This window comes from Pogona vitticeps, chromosome 6 (assembly GCF_051106095.1).
Source record: "Pogona vitticeps strain Pit_001003342236 chromosome 6, PviZW2.1, whole genome shotgun sequence".
NCBI lineage: Eukaryota > Metazoa > Chordata > Lepidosauria > Squamata > Agamidae > Pogona > Pogona vitticeps.
Window position 1 is genome coordinate 35,204,860 of NC_135788.1, and position 9,600 is coordinate 35,214,459.

Genomic DNA, 9,600 nt, shown 5'->3' on the forward strand with positions numbered 1-9,600 from the left:
TGTCAGTGGTAGAAACCCGTTCCTGTTCGAAGATTGGAAGCCCCTTCGAGACCCGTTGTCAGAAGGAGAAAAGCGTCTGGATCATGTTATGGACACTTGTTATTTATTAAATACTCCAATAAATATTTCACCTAGTTTGAAACAACAAAAATCTGCTGGTTTCTTTGAAATAAAAAAGGAGTCAAAGGTCAAACCCTCACATATAAATGTTTTAAATACAGTAAATAAAAAATAAGTAAATTGTGGTAATGGAGTTGTTTGCCATTACTGTGAATCTGAAAAGGCAGTCCTTGAATGGTGAGTGAACTTTCTCAAATACCAATTCAAATACCATTAACCAAATCCACTTCTCTCTAGTCCACAGGTAGGTAGGTAGGTAGGTAGGTAGGTAGGTAGGTAGGTAGGTAGGTAGGTAGGTAGGTAGGTAGGTAGGTAGGTAGGTAGGTAGGTAGGTAGGTAGGTAGGAAGGAAGGAAGGAAGGAAGGAAGGAAGGAAGGAAGGAAGGAAGGAAGGAAGGAAGGAAGGAAGGAAGGAAAATGTTCATTTCTGGTTTTTATTTTTAGGGTTGTGGGCAAGCTAGAGAGTCCTCTTGACCTGTTTTATACAGCTTTTTACTTTGTTCTTAAACACAGCTTCTTGATCTGTTTTATATTTTACTTTGTTCTTAAATGCAGCTTCTAGAGACCTCCAGGTGCAGAAAAGCATATTTCCCCCTCATTTTTAATCCATCACAGGGTAGTTGGGTGGGTAGAGAGACAGGGGTCTGCAAAAGTGGGGCTTACTTTGCCCATTACTACTGTAACATGCCAGTTTTCAACCCATTCACTTCTAACTGTTGCAAGTAGAAATCATATAATTTCTTACATGGATATTATTTTTCAACTTCTATGTCTAGTTCCATATAATCTCCTACTTAGAGATGACTTCTGTAGTGGCAAATTTGGAAATGCAAGCACTCATCATGACAATTTCCACAACCATTAGGCAAAAACACAGGCTGCTTTGTTAATCTGCATGTTGTTCACACATGCATATGTAAGTATATACATACTCTCACACAGGCGTTGCATAGCTCACAGGCATTATTGTCAAGAAAATGGTAATTTCTATTCAGCCTACTGTAAAGATTGCAGTAAAGAAATGGGAAGATGTCTGAGGACATGGAAAATGACATCACCTTCCTCTGATCCTGCAAGTCCTCACTACACTGCTTATGTGTATGCGATCAGGAGACTTAAAGTCATTGTCTCGATTAAGCTAGTAGAAATGTGGCAGAGATACTGGATGAAGACTGCAGAGATGATCAGTTGTGAGTTCAAAAAGAAACATTTCACAACAATCCCAGGTAAATGGGAAAATTCAGCATGCGGCAGTGCAGGGGGAAGATTATTGATACTCTTGTTATGCTGTTTTTACTATTAAATATTGCTGTCTAGCCATACCTTCTGAAGGAAATCAACCCCGAGTGCTCACTGGAAGGACAGATCCTGAAGCTGAGGCTCCAAGACTTTGGCCATCTCATGAGAAGAGAAGACTCCCTGGAAAAGATCCTGATGTTGGGAAAGTGTGAAGGCAGGAGGAGAAGGGGACGACAAAGGATGAGATGGTTGGACAGTGTCATCGAAGCTACCAACATGACTTTGACCCAGCTCCGGGAGGCAGTAAAAGATAGGAGGGCCTGGCATGCTGTGGTCCATGGGGTCACAATGAGTCGGACACGACTTAATGACTAAACAACAACAAAAGCCATACCTGCTGTATCCCCATAATAGGGATAAATGTACAGACAGGGGATCCTTGAAATATACCATTTACTCCCACCCCTTAGAGATAGGCACAAACCAGAAAAATGATGAATGAGGGCTGTTTGTGGCTGCCCACGAACCACAAAACACCCTTGAACCCTGGAAAGATTGACTGCTTTGTGGTGTTTTTTATTTTTTGTGGTGGTGGGAGGTTGGTTTATGCCCAGGGGAGGAGAACCTAATGCCTCCACCCACTCTGCTATCTGCCGTCCTCCTCTGATGCCTGCCCACTTTCTTCCCGCTGCCTCCATCACCTCCCTACCTGGTTCTGCCACCTCAGCGGATTGGTGGGCACATGTACAGACACAGCAGGCCTGGCTCCCGGAAGGAAAGCTGGCCCTGCCATCTCTGAAGATGGGGGCAGCAGAGGAGGAAGAGGCGGCAGTGGCAGGACCAGGTAGGGAGGTGGCAGAGGTTGTGGGGAGGGGTTGGGGGGCATCCATTTTGCTGAAGCAAAACAAAGTGTTGAGTGTAAAAAAGTTCAGTGATTTGTTTCATTTTGGCAAAACGGGATCCACAAACTGAACCACAAACCAGCCCAGTTTACGCAGGTGTTAGGGCTTTTTTTTTTTAGTTTGGTTCGTATCAATCTCTACATCCCCCTCACTCTTGAGTGTCATGAATTTGATTATGAAAATAGAATAGAGTTGTATATCATAGGATTTATTTAAGAGCAGCAACGAAAAAAGCTAGAAATCTGCTTGTGTCCAGGTGCTAATTAGAGAGAAAAAATGTACAAGGTCAGTTCTTCTCCAGCTAAAGAAAAAAAGTCAAGAAGAGCAAGATGACCTTTATCTTATCTCAACTCCCACGGACAAGGACATAACTTGTTAATTTAAGAAAGATGGGAGAAGAGAGAAGGAGGAGGAGATAGACGGAGACACAGCCCGAACGACTGCCGGAACGCAGCATGAATTTCAGCAGAGGAAAAACTACTAAAGGACTCTTATTTTTCTAATTAACCGTAAGATAAAATCCTATTTAGAAATGTAGTTAGATTGGTTGTTATTTTCGTTTTTATAGAGGAAATGTTTGTTGGTAACGGCTGGGGTAATTTGGAAATGATTATTTGCGTAAAGATTGGCTTATCTAAATGTGTTTCAAATTAATCTCTATCTTTTTAATAAAATATAAAAAGGCTGTTTGTCTGTACGTTGGCTTCTTGAATAGACCGTCAAGCTACTCTAGTTAATTGGCTACTTTAAAATTGATTTATTTAATCAGGCCACGCGCATGCTACCAATTTAGGGTCCTACATATAAGATAAAGAGGAGTACAGTGGGGTCTTGACTTGAGAACTTAATCCATATTGGAAGGCGGTTCTCAAGTCAAAAATTCTCAGGTCAAATCTGCATTTCCCATAGGAATGCATTGAAAACCATTTGATCCGTATCTGCTCTTTTCCGTCCATAGAAACTAATGGGAAGCTGCTATTCTGCCTTTGACCACTAGAGGGGGATATTTTGTTTCTTTTTTTCTTAGGTCAAGAAAGGTTCAGGGAAGGCAGGGAAAATACAGTCTAGGCAGTACAGTACCAGGCAGTCTGAAGACTGTCTCCCAATCCACTCTCTAAACGCTGGGAGGAGTGAGGAAGCAGACAGGCACCCTTTTCACTGGCCAACAGTTAACTGAAAGTTCATATTTTGCACTTTCCCTGCCTCCCACATGGTTTTTTTTTAGTTCTTAACTCAAATCTAAGTATGTAAGTCAAGTCAATATTTTCCTATGAGAGTGGTTCTTAAGTCAAAATGTTCTTAACTCAAGCCGTTCTTAAGTCAAGACCCCACTGTAAATCTAGAATGACTAGAAGTTTTTTATTTAAAAATTGTAGCAGACTTGGGAGAAAGGGTGGAAAAGTTGCCTAGGGTAAAATTAAAGGACCCGGTTTTACCTGAGTAGGAACTGATCATCCTGGACCCCTCTCTGTTCCATGTAAAAGCAGTTTCTTAGGAAGCTTACTTTTACGACATTGAGTTCCCAACCAATTTAATTTCCTCACCCATGCACTTTCTCTCAGATTTTTCTCTGCACACCCAACAGTGAAACTCTCTCTCTCTCTCTCTGTCCCTCCACCCACTCCATATTCTTTGCTCTATTTTCTCTCCTCCTTTCTGTGATGCTTACTATTCTCCAGTTATACCACTATCTACCAGGCAGAAACACCTGCTCTGTTTCTCTCTTTTACAAATGTTTACAAACTGTCCTAAACGTTCTGAATGAAGCTGCAATCGCACTCACCATGCTGATTTTCCCAACAAGCCCCTAGACCTTGAGCATGACGATAGCTACCACTGCAGCACGCTTGGCCTATTCTACAGGTTTTAACAGACAAGCAAACAGCCCTGTTGTTTGGAGTAACTGCAGAGCGAATGGAGTGAAAGCAAGATAGAAACCAAACAGGCACTGTGGATCTCCACCCAGCAATGTGATCATAAGGAACTCCTACATAAAGACACTCAAAAGATGTGATGAATTCAGCCAAAACAAGACACAGTATTTCCAAAGAACTACAGAAGTAAACAAGACAGCATTCATGAATATAATCTCTTTCAACTTTGGAAAGGCTCATTACTAAAGGCTGCTCACAGGAAACTTGATACCTTCTGCTAGGAAGGTCATAAATTAAAAACTAGTAAGGAGATAGGTCACAAAGACCTGAAATAAATTACCAGTTTTCAGCACAGGAAGACATTCATACTGGAGAGTCCCAAGGCTCAGGGTTGAAATGAGGCAGCAGGAACGGTCGTTCCTCATTCTTACTGGTCTCACATTTTCTGTACACATTATTTGGTCTTCAAAGGATGAGAAAATAAACAGGCAATGATAATGAAGAGGAAGAGCAGCAGGTTCTTGGCAGGGCTAGTCCCTGACATTCTACTGCCTGAGGCAAAAAATGCCCACCACCACCCTACATGTACGGAAGCTGACTGACTTGGTAATTGATATACAGTACTCCATCTGACCTGAGGAAAACAGGCTAGTTTGAGGCATGCAACTGGAACAGCCAAGGGACTGTTATTCTTCCTCCTCCATATCATCCAACATCTGCCATTTAATATGACCTGCACTTCACTCTGCCTAACAGTAGAGCTGGCCCTGGCTCTTGATGAAGGGTTCCATGCTAGGATCCTAAGGACAGCATTACTGGTATAGCCTTGTTCCTTCATTCACCCCATGCTCAATGTATGCATGAAGAATTTTGAAAGGGCCCTTTCCAGTTGTTTCCATAACCTGCATTTGACCTTGTTTTCATCCGAGCGAGTTCCATATAAATTCCTTTCCACTCTTCAGTGCTCTTTAAAATTGACTACTTGGATTTTATGAGTGTCCATTGCAATACAGAATGGTTAATGATTCTGAATAGTTGCAAATAGAGCTGCCAGATCAGCAGCATACAGTTTCCTAAGATTCTAGCATCAAAACCTGAGATCAGGAGGTGGCCTCCTGTGATATTACAAAGGCAGAACAGGCAAGGGTTAAGGGGGGAGTTTCTCTACCCAAGGTTTATACTGGTGGCTGTGGCTTATGCAAGAAGAAAGTCATGGTCCTGTTGCTCTACTCCTTGCCTGATCTAAGTGGTAAATAGGCCCAATGTCATCATGCCATAAAAACGCAGGAGGGGGTGGAGAGGGAGGCAAGGTGTTGAATGCACTCATGGACCATTGTGCCAACCAAAGCAAAATACACACACACCCCTTTGTGCTTAATCAAGTGAGCCTTGGTGCCAGACAGAGACAGGTGTCTAAGGTTTAAAGCCAGCTCACATACAAAAACAGTCTTCTTCTAGCGTTACTCTCCTGGAGAATTGTCTCTAATGGTGTTGTTCTGAAGAAGTATAGCAGTTCCCGGATATCTTCAGCTGCCATTCTGAGCCCTGGCAACTCTAATGACAAACTGTGTTAAATTTTACATTTTGTTTCCATCCCCACTGATTCTTACATGATGCTTTGCTCCTTCCAGTGCAGGTTCTATACAGAGATGGAGCAGGATGGGGTGGCTGAACTAGCTGTGTCACCAGGAAATAATACAGAGTGGGTTAGATCCAGTCTCTAGTGTATCTAGCTCTTGGTGAGAGGGGGGGGGACATGCTGGTACATTGGGAGATCCAGAAGAGAGCCCAGCAAAAGTCTGGGGCTAAATTCTCTGTGTATGTGTGCACAGGAAAAATTGTTCAATGTAGTTGTATGAAGTAGTTGTCTAGCCATGGTGGTGCAGTGGCTAGAGTGTTGGATTCGGATTTGGCAGTCATGGGTTCAAATTCTCCTCAGTCATGGAACGTGCTGAGTGATCTTAAGCCAGTCTGTTTGCAGCTACATTAGGACATATTTCCCAATTTGCTCTGGAGTTCACACAGGTGAATTTGAAATGTTTTTCAATGATCACATGACAGAAGGTTCAGAGCAAGTCAGCACATCCTTTTTTCCTTCCAACCCAGACTCCCCCCCCCCCCCCGCTGCCGGGAGCTTCTACTGTTTTCTAATGGCAACAATACAAATGTTGTTTTGCCAATGTGGTTGTTCGTTTTGTTCTACATAAGGAACCATGGGCATTACTTGGCATGGTTTTTTGGTAACATAGTACAGTGGGGTCTTGACTTAAGAACGGCTTGAGTTAAGAACATTTTGACTTAAGAACCACTCTCATAGGAAAATATTGACTTGACTTACATACTTAGATTTGAGTTAAGAACTGAAAAAAAAAACACGTGGGAGGCAGGGAAAGTGCAAAATTTGAACTTTCAGTTAACTGTTGGCCAGGGAAAAGGGTGCCTGTCTGCTTCCTCACTCCTCCCAGCGTTTAGAGAGTGGATTGGGAGACAGTCTTCGGACTGCCTGGTACTGTCCTGCCTGGACTGTATTTTCCCTGCCTTCCCTGAACCTTTCTTGACCTAAGAAAAAAAGAAACAAAATATCCTCCTCTAGTGGTCAAAGGCGGAATAGCAGCTTCCCATTAGTTTCTATGGACGGAAAAGAGCAGATACGGATCAAATGGTTTTCAATGCATTCCTATGGGAAATGCAGATTTGACTTGAGAACTTTTTGACTTGAGAACCGCCTTCCAATACGGATTAAGTTCTCAAGTCAAGACCCCACTGTAAGTTGTGGTAGAGGGACGTGGTGGCGCTGTGGCCTAAACCGCAGAAGCCTGTGCTGCAGGGTCAGAAGATCAAGCAGTCGTAAGATCGAATCCACGCAATGGAGTGAGCGCCCGTCGCTTGTCCCAGCTCCTGCCAAACTAGCGGTTCAAAAGCATGCAAATGCAAGTAGATAAATAGGTACCACCTCGGTGGGAAGGTAACAGCGTTCCGTGTCTAAGTCGCACTGGCCATGTGACCACGGAAAATTGTCTTCGGACAAAACATTGGCTCTATGGCTTGGAAACGGGGATGAGCACCGCCCCCTAGAGTCGAACACGACTGGACAAAGATTGTCAAGGGGAACCTTTACCTTTACCTAGTAAGTTGTGGTGTGAGGTTTTGGGTCAGCAAGAACACCCCCTTATATCTACAATCTTTCTCGCTTGTCGCTCAATGTCTTTTTTGTTTATTTTGTTTTAAATCCATACTATTGAATCTAGTGTTAGACCATTTTTATCACTGCATTGTTACATTAATTTAGCCCTAAATCACATCCGTACAGCCAAAAACAGATAAACATTTAATGTATTCGCGAAGGCTTTCACGGCCGGGATCTAATGGTTGAAATTTTATTTCAAAATACTGAAATACTGGACAACACCAGCAATCATTACGTCAGACTGCACAGGGAAGCCATTGAAATCCACAAGCATCAACAAAACTTCAACCGGAAGGAGGAAAGTATGAAGCTCAACAAAACCTGGTTCCCAGCTCTCAAAAACACAGAGTGCAAAAGGTCAACGAACTCCACCCAGCCACAAGGTCAGGGGATTATTACACACAAAAGACCAGCTAATGACACCCATCAACCACAGGGACAGATAATCTCCCCTCCTTATCAAAACAATATACCCACAACAAAACACACTAATCAACCATCTGCTGATTAGGACAATAGCCTATCTCACAAACTAGCTTTCTCACAGCCATAAATACTCCACTCTCAAGCCTACCCAGAGCACAGTTTGCTGTCCTCTGAAGATGCCGGCCACAGAGACTGGCGAAACGTTAGGAAGAACCACCTTCAGAACACGGCCAAGAAGCCCAAAAAACCCACAACAACCATCAGATAAACATTTAACTTAGAAAATAAAAATCAAAACAACTCCAGCAGACTACCATGTTTCCATAGTATGTGTGTACACTTGTATATGTATGGAGAATTTTGGGGAAATGTCCCTTTCCCCCTACCTCTATGCAGCCCTTTAAATAGTTCCATCTACTTGACAGCAGATTATAAAAGGAAAGCCAGGGATAAGCAAGTGTATGAAATCCCTGGCTGAATCAAAGGAAGGGGGAGCTGTGGCTGCAGAGCAAACCATACCAGATTGAGGGGCCAATATAGACAACCCAGGGTCTTTGTCTGCTCACCTAAATGGAATACAGTCACAAAAAAGACTGTGAATCAAACCAACACCAAGCTGAATCAGAGCCAATGTAGTTATTTTGATCTATCTCACAGGACTTTTGTGAAGACAATATGAGAAAAGAACCTTAAACTAATTAGGGGAAAGGTGGGATACATGTGTAATTAATAAATATTAATAGGAAGTATTAAACCTTTCTCTTTTTTAAATTTGCAGATTGAAAAAAAAAGCTTTGTTTTTTTTTGGCAGCTAGAGCAAAAAACACACAACAGCAACAGCTGCAGCCTCCCTATTCAGGCCAGCTGCTTTTCTGATCTTTTAGCAACCCTGCCCAGATCCATTTCAGCAAAAGCAGATCTCCAGGCAGCATAAATAAATCTCTCAATTTCCTGGGGTCAATAAGCCAGTATGACCTGAAATCTCATATACAAGTCAGAAGGGGGTCATCTGACCTACTGTAACCTATTGGAAGTTAGGAGGCTTCCTTGACTAGTGACTGAAATTTGCTGGGTTGGACTGAATCTGTATTCTTCTGTCATGCATTGCAGCACCAAAGGCAGGGGGATCTTATCCAGAGTTAGCAGCTGTTCAAACATTTTTAAGCTCAGCACCTGGCACCCAGCCATCTTGAGTTTCTGAAAAACCTGATTTCAGTTGTTGACTTACCTTTAGGCTATCAACAGGTTGAATGTAGCAAGTGTTTGATTAATACTTCTGTGTTGTTCTTTTGGAAAATATTCCCCACAGTCCTCTGCATTTGGGTTATACAAAACAAGAGGACGTGAAGTTTTATGGGACAGAAGACCTGAGTGTAGTATAGAGTGGTTATCTCCCAAAATATAACTAGACATTGTGCTTTAAGCTGATTAGAAGCCAATTTTGCCTGTTTTGGTTGAAGGGCCATTAGTTCTGAGTTAAGTCTCAGAAGAGAAAGTTGCTTTATGAACAATCTTATATTGTAGTGGGGATCTGCTAATGCATGGAAAACACTGTGGTTGATAACATGGAAAGATTTACTGCTGCTTGGGTTCGTTCGTTCGTTCGTTCGTTTGTTCTATCTATCTATCTATCTATCTATCTATCTATCTGTCTGTCTGTCTGTCTGTCTGTCTGTCTGTCTGTCTGTCTGTCTGTCTAAAATATTTGTGCCCCACCTTTCTGTTCAAAAGGCCCAAGGTGGCTTACAATATTAAAACTAAATAAAAAACAAAAACAGCAGCCTCATTTTAAGAACCCCTTCCTTGGCAGCCAGTTACTAAGAAGAAGCCCTGAAGAGAACTTTGCTTACTTG

General features: G+C 42.5%; 1 long non-coding RNA gene across 2 annotated transcripts in view; it reads left to right on the forward strand.

The window, feature by feature from the left end:
- The window catches only part of LOC140708153 (uncharacterized), a 41,936-nt gene that overhangs the window by 12,470 nt on the left and 19,866 nt on the right, over positions 1-9,600 (forward strand). The window lies entirely within an intron of this gene.